The 7,506-nt window shown below is 40.6% G+C and overlaps 1 pseudogene; it reads left to right on the forward strand.

The window, feature by feature from the left end:
* The first annotated feature begins 517 nt into the window (after window positions 1-517).
* LOC112473798 lies at window positions 518-636 on the forward strand (annotated as a pseudogene).
* Window positions 637-7,506: the final 6,870 nt, after the last annotated feature.

Raw genomic sequence — 7,506 nt, forward strand, 5'->3', positions numbered from 1 at the left:
AGTCCTACTCTGCCTGTTGTCAAATGCCTGAAAATGTTGTTTTACATTCTTTGTATAATGTTTTAGTTGTTTATGTTGGAGGAGCTAGTCTAGTATCAATTATTCCTTCATGGAAAGACCAAATAAGGGGCAATTTGAGAACGAATACAAATAATAATACGAACAGATTACATCCATTGAATAAAATAGAATCCTTGTGTCTACTCTCCTGTGAATAAAAAATAAATAGATGGGGAGAAAGGAAAGCTTTTTCCTTAAAGTAGCATGCCAACTAATAAATATACAAGGAATGATAGAATTAGAAAATCACCATTTGGCAGCCATCACAGTAGTAATTCAGCCAAGAAACATCAGTAGATGATAAAACTTATAATAAATATTTGATGAGTGGGATATTTTACATAGGTTCCACATACTTCCCTCCCCCTAAATACTTATTAATTACAAAAAGAGAAAAAAGAACTTTACAGTAGAGAAGCTTGATAGATACCAGCAGTGATAAAAGTTTACAAAGCCGGTCTACAGCCATGCTACCCTAAACAAGCCCAATCCTGCCTGATCTCGGAAGCTAAGCAGGGTCGGGCCTGGTTAATACTTGGATGGGAGACCACCTTGGAAGACCAGGTGCTGTAGACGTAAAAAATAAATAAGGGGATTGTAAGCTGACAAGGTCCTTGCAATCTGTGAGGTCAACTAAGGGTTGCCTCGCCTTAAAAATAAACAAACAAATAAATAAATAAATGTATGTTTACAAAGCCAGTAATGGGACTCAAAATTATATACCACTTGATAGTATGTGTTTTGAACTGCTGGATGGAGGATGAAGGCAAGGAAGCCAGGAAAAAAGCCATTACACTGGGTTAGGGGAGATATGTTGAAGTTGGATGTTATGGATAAAATGTTCGCGTCCCCGAAAAATCTATATGTTGAAGCCCTAACCCCTGTATTTGGAGATAAGGCTTATAGGGAATTGATAAAAATTAAATGAGCGTAAGGCCTTAATTTGATAGGGCTGGCGTCTCTATAAGAAAAGGAAGACACACCAGAGGGTACAGCGAGGGGGCATCCAGCTGCAAGCCAAGGAACCAAACTGGCCAGAACTTTGATCTTGGACTTCCAGACTTCGGGACTGTAAGAAATAAATGTCTTCTGTTTAAGTCACCCAGTCTATGGTATTTTGTTATGGCAGCCCAAACAGATTAATACAGTATGAAAACAGATGAACAGAGCGTCACCTCTGTGACATTCCTGACAAAGATGAATATCCTGAAGCTAATCAGACAGATCCATAATTGAAGACATTATACAAAATAATGGGTCTATAATCCTCTGAAATGTGCAGGTCATGAAAGTCAAGGGAGCATTGAGAAACTGTTCCAATCTTAAGGAAATTAAAGAGTTATGACAATTAAATATAACAAATGATTATGGATCCTTTTGCTAATATAGGACATTATGAGGACAATTGGCAAAATTGAATGGGGTCTATGGCTGGATGGTAGTAATGTATCAAAAATGGTTTTCTGATTCTGATAGTTGTATTTTAGTTGTGTGCAAGGATATTCTTTTTCTTTTAGGAAATACACACTAAAATCTTCAACAGTGATGGGACAGAATATTGGCAACCTCATTTCGAATGGTTTAGTTCTTTGTACTATCTTGCAATTCTTCTGTAAGTTTGAAATTATGTCAAAATAAAAATACCATATCCCTGGGAGAATTGCAATCATCAAATATTTGATAGATATACAGATGATAATCCTAATCACACCCATATTCAATTCTATGGTTTCAATCAATGCAAAATTCTGATGAATTTAGAGGGCACAATGGATTTAGATAAACCTAATCAGATGATGAATCCAACTGCACTGACTATTTCTACATCTGATCTTCTCACAGGAGACTGTTTGGGGGCGGGGGAGCTGTTCTTTCTGTAACTTCTTAAATTGCACACGTAACTCATTTATTTTCAGACTCTGTTATTTCCTAATAAATGCACATGAGACTATTAATTTTCCTCTAAATACAAACTGATCTGCATCTCTCAAGCTATTATCTATGATTTCATTATAATTTAGTTCTATATATTTCATCATTTTCTTTGTGATTTTCTCTTTAACTCATGGATTATTTAGAAGTTATAACTTATATTTAATATTTTCTAGTGCATGGGAAATAATTCTCTTTTTATTTTTGATATTTTATCTTATTTCATTTAGGTCAGAAGATGTGGTTTGTAGGTTTGTATAATGGCTATTATTTGAAATCTATTATGACTTCCTTAATGGTCTAATACACTACCATTTTTTGGTAAATATTCAATTGTGCTTGAAAATAATGTATGTTCTCTGAAGAGGAAAGTTCTATATATTTTCTGCGAGGCCAAGTTTGTTTTTCTGTATATTTATTGTTCTTTATTAGTCTGATGAATTCTTTTCTGGGAAATGGGTACTAAACTTTCTATCATTGTCACAAATCTTAGCGATTATTTTTTTCATTTGTTGCTCTTTCTATTTCGATGCTATATAAATGAGGTACATACAAATTAATTATTGTTATGTCATCTTGGTGGATTCTTCTTTTTATCAATATGAAATAGCCCTCTTTAATTTAAATATTAATTGTAATACTATTCATATTAGATTCTATTTTGTCCGTTAGTAAGAACACTAGCTCCCTTTTGGTTAGTAAATACCTAGCATGTCTTCTCTATATACCTTAATTTCCAAACATCCTCTGAATTTCTTCAAGTATGTCTATTATAATCATCATATATTCGTATATTTTTAATCTAATCTGGAGTCTCTGTCTTCTAATTGTGAGTTTAACCTATTTACATTTATTGTGATTAGTGATACACATGAACTTCTCTCCACCTTCTTGCTTTCTTTCTGCCTCTTTTGTTTTTATTCTTTAATTTCTTTGGCTGCATTGGTCAAGCTTTTTACGTTCCTTTTCTTTTCTACTGCTGGTTCAGAAACTATGCATTCTATCATTTTAGTGTTTATCCTTAAATTTTGATATTGTTTATTTTGCATCCCTCTCCTTCCTTCTGGCATGTTTTTCTCTTTTATATAATATATTTAATAATTATGTTGGGGAGCATCGGCATGTAGTTTCTATTCTGTTTTCTGGTTTACCTAAAAATATCTTCATAATCCTCACCCTTAGATTATATTTTGGTTGACTATAGAATTATAGGTTCACAATTATTTCCTCTCAACTTCAAAGATATTCTATTTCTTTTTGGCATATGTCGTTGTTCGTGAGAATTTGGCTAATAATCTGATACGCGTTCTATTAAAAGTAATCTATGTTTTATTCTCTGGTGGCCTTTAGGATTTTTCTCTCTTGCTGATAGTCTGCTGTTTCACTATAAAGTCTCCAAGTGTGAAGCTTAATGGGGCTTCCTGCACTTTGGAAATTTTTCCAGCTATTATTGTTTTAAGTGTCACCTTGCTGTCTTTTACCCCAGTCTCTCTATCTCAGCATATGATGGAGATTCATTTTCTATCTTCTAGGACTTGCAAGTTCTCTTTCATAGTTTCTGTGTTAATTTGCATACTATTAGATTTCTGTTGAAGCTTCTCATTCTATATTCCATGCTTCTTCATTTCCCTCATAATTGCTATTTCTTTCATACTTGCTATCTTTTCTATATTTTCCATTCTATTAGTCGTGTGCTGAAATGCTTTCTTCTGCCTTCGAATTTTCTTAAGCTCTCTTTTATATTTTCCATGCCTGTAATAGTTTTTATTGCTGCTTCTGTGGGCTAGATCTAGAAGACTTCATCGGTTCAGTCTTCCGATTCATTTGTTCTTTTCTCAGATGTGTCTGGTTGATCATTTATTCACCTACTGAGAGGTTTTATTTTCAATTTTAATAACTATCTTTAATTAATTTTCTACCTCAGATACAAGAAGATATGCCAACGAAAAGCCTCATTTAAAAGCAAGTTGATCTCATGTGTTTGTACAAGGCTCTTATGTTATTTTATTTTATTTTGGTTTTTTTTATTTTATTTTTTCTGTTCATTCTTGTTCTCAACTACCATTCTTTTCACACTCATTGACAATCATTCTTCAATATGTAATATACGATACATAGCATATAATTTGGGGTGGCTTATGATGATAGGCAAATAGGCTGCGGCTGAGACACAGATGCTCATTAACCTCATTTTTGCAACCCGAGTATTTCATTTTTCAGCCTCTTTTGCAGTTGAGTTGGGTTCTGTGACAACTTCTGGTCAATGAAATTTGGGCGGAATTGGTGCACGGTAAAATTGTATGTACGGAGGAAAGATTGGGCTGACAAGATGTGGAATGTCATGAACATCTATTGCTTTTGACTCCCGTCTGCCATTCACGTCCCCCTTCGTATGACAGCATCCCCTCAAAATGCTTTAGGAACTTACCTAATCACCACTGTACGCAATCTCGTTAGGACTGTCAATCAAAGCATCTTGCATTCTCCTGATCAAAGTGGGACTGGCCACGTAATTTGCGAGGTATCTTGTTAAAAATTATTCAGAATGTCAACATGGCGACAGCAGAGTTAAACCCACCAAAAGGCATTTCTAAGGGCGGAGCTGCATAAGGGGGCCCCCGACCACACACTCAGGAAAGTCGCCCAATCCAAACCAATCAGACCGTCCCTCCCGAGAATGTAAATCTTGACCACAATGACACAGATTTCAGAAAAACCTGGAAGCAATTTTCCCTAGAGGTTTCTGCTACTTGCATCCCCCAAGAATTCCTGATTCCTGTCTTGTCCAAATCAGATTCGTTTTCCTCCCTTCAATTCTATCAGTCCCTACTCCATTCCCTTCCTTTTGGCTTGAGTTAGCTCTGGTCCGTTTCTGAGGGTTACATCCAAGAACCCTCAATGAAACAATGAGTAATTCCGCTTGAGTCCTTTGAGCCTCAGTTTTCCATCTGCAAAGCGGGAGTAACAGTTGTAACTCCAGTTATAACTAGAAAAAGGTCAGTAAATGTGAAGGGTACGTCCAATCCCTTGCATAAACTAGGAGTTGATTAAATACAAGTTTTCTTTTTTTTTCTTTTTTTACCTCCAATCCTTACCAGATTTTTTTACACGCCAGCCAGTCTCTCTGTCATTCGGACAGAAGCTTTGTCCATCCCAGGCCTATGGAAGGGACTGTGGAATCTCTTGGGGGGACCAGGAGGAGGCCTGGCAAGGGCCCCTGCCAAAGGACGGAAAGAGCCAAGGGTGAGTGCAGCAGCTAAAGAGAGGTGACGGTGGCCTCTTAGCCAGGCTGCCTTTGTGGTAAGACTGTTTCTGTTCTTCCCGCTTCTTCTGCTTCATCTCCTTGCATTCTCTTGGTTTCTATTCATTCCCAGTCTGGTCTTAAGGCTTCCCATCCATTTCAGGAGTCCCTCCGCCCCCAACACACGAACACCCCATCGTATTCTCCCACCAAAGCTCCGTTGGCTTAGATTAGCCAAGTAGGTTTTTATTTCTTGCAAGCAAGACCCCCAATTACTACAGGGAGTGAAACTCGATGTCCCCCAGAAGAGCTGGTCTTGAGAGCCAAGATCAGATAAAGACTCCAAAAGGATAAAGGCCAGCAAGGGGGACCGGGGGCCAGGGTCAGCTCAGACCCCAAGTAGAAGGGAGCCATAGCTTCAACCAGGCACTTTGTGGAGATGAGCTCATTGCTTCCCACTGGAGGAAATATTACGATCCCCACTTTTCAGAAAAGCAAACTAGACCTCATAGAGTTTTGCGATAAGGAACAGGTAGGAAAGCTGGGACTTGAAACAAAGACCCTATAAGATGTTCTTATGCCCATTTCTACAACTGAAGGGCCCATATTTCCAGATGAAAGGTAACTCCAATTGATTGAGCAACAGCCAAGTGCCAGGTGCTGCATCATTTAATTCCAATAACCGAAGCTCCCTGCCTGTCTTTCCAATCACTGCGATGTTATTGTTATATTCCAAACATACCATTTAAATACGAGAATAAATAGTGCCACGGGGTGCCCTGCGTACGCACAAGTGGTTCCACGCTGTTAGGGACTCACTCTCCCAGTGGATGCTTGTGGTTGGGTCCACACATCACATGTTAGGGGCCGACAGTGCGACTTCCACACAGAATACAATAGAGATTGAATCATAAGTAATAAAAACGTGTGAACTTGACGCTGAAGGAGATATTTAGACTCACCATTGAATGCGTCAATTGTTTAAAAACGTAGACCAACAAAAGATGATTTCGGGGCGGAGGGTTCCAGCACCCACACTTTGGAAGTGTCAACGCAGAGCGATAATAAAAAGACGACTCGTGTTTGAGTTTGAGTCGGTTTGGGGCTTGTTTAAATGCCCCACAGACAATGCGCCCCCTTCTCGCCTGCTCCCACAAACCCTGCTCTCCGCACATTATTTCCGTTTTGCAGATAAAGAAAGTGGGCTTTGGCGAGGCCCAGCGCTGTGGAGTCATTGGCACAGAGTGAAGGTGAGATTCAAAGTCAAGGGCGTAGAGATGCCGAGCTCACTTTCTTTCCACTCTGCCGGGCTGCCCGCAGGACCGAAGGGACAAACGCAGAGACTTCTCTTCCTCCTGGTGGGAGACCCGCACCCCTGCCTCTTCCCCCGCCGACCCTCCCTTTGCTGCCTTTAACGAAGGTGCTCAGCGCACCCCAGGGAGGATGCACACGTGCCCTGGAAATAGAATCTAATATGAACAGAGCCCCGGGAGAGCTGGGTTCAAGTCCCAGCCCCACGGCATCCTGCGTACACCCTCATCTTCCAGGTTGTGCCACGAGGCCACGGCTGGGAGAGTGAGCCGTAAGTGGCGGCCCCACGCGCGTCCGAGGGACCCCGTCTCTCCAGCCTGAGTGCCAACATCCCGAATCTTGGAGGAGGCTGATGCCTGCCATCTGGAGGGAGGAAGCCGGACTCGGGGCGCCAGGCCAAGAGAAGCGTGTTGCGGGTGCCTCCTGGGAGCCAGCGGCAGCATGTGTCTGAGCATTATCGTGTACACTGAGGAACCGGGTATTTAGAAAACAGGGTTGGTACCAAGCGCGCCATCTGTGGCCAAGCTCTCCCGGCCCACCGCACCATATTGTGCGAGGCGCCGGCTGAAGGAAACAGCGTCCGTGTCGCGCCGTGTTTGTTTGGTTTGGGGCTTTTGTTGTTTTTTGTTTGGGGGTGCTTTTTTTTTTTTTTTTTTTAACAAATTCAAATGTGGCTTCTTCGCTTCGCGTAGCAGTCTGAATGGGCCCAAGTCAGAGACGCTGGAAGGAGAAGCCTGGGGTTTGTGCACCGGCTCCAGGAGAGGTGAAAACGACCCCAGCCTCCCGCACCAGGGCCTGGCCAAGTGTGCTCTGTGTGTGTGTGTGTGTGTGTGTGTGTGTGTGTAATGCGTTTCATGTGCATACATAATTTCTTTAATCTGCACAGCAGTCTTGAGTGCTAGATACTATTACTACTCCATTAGGTAGACATGGGAAAGGGAGCCCAGAGAGATTGAGGAAAA

The sequence above is a fragment of the Pteropus alecto genome, unplaced genomic scaffold (genome assembly GCF_000325575.1).
Source record: "Pteropus alecto unplaced genomic scaffold, ASM32557v1 scaffold8, whole genome shotgun sequence".
Taxonomy (NCBI): domain Eukaryota; kingdom Metazoa; phylum Chordata; class Mammalia; order Chiroptera; family Pteropodidae; genus Pteropus; species Pteropus alecto.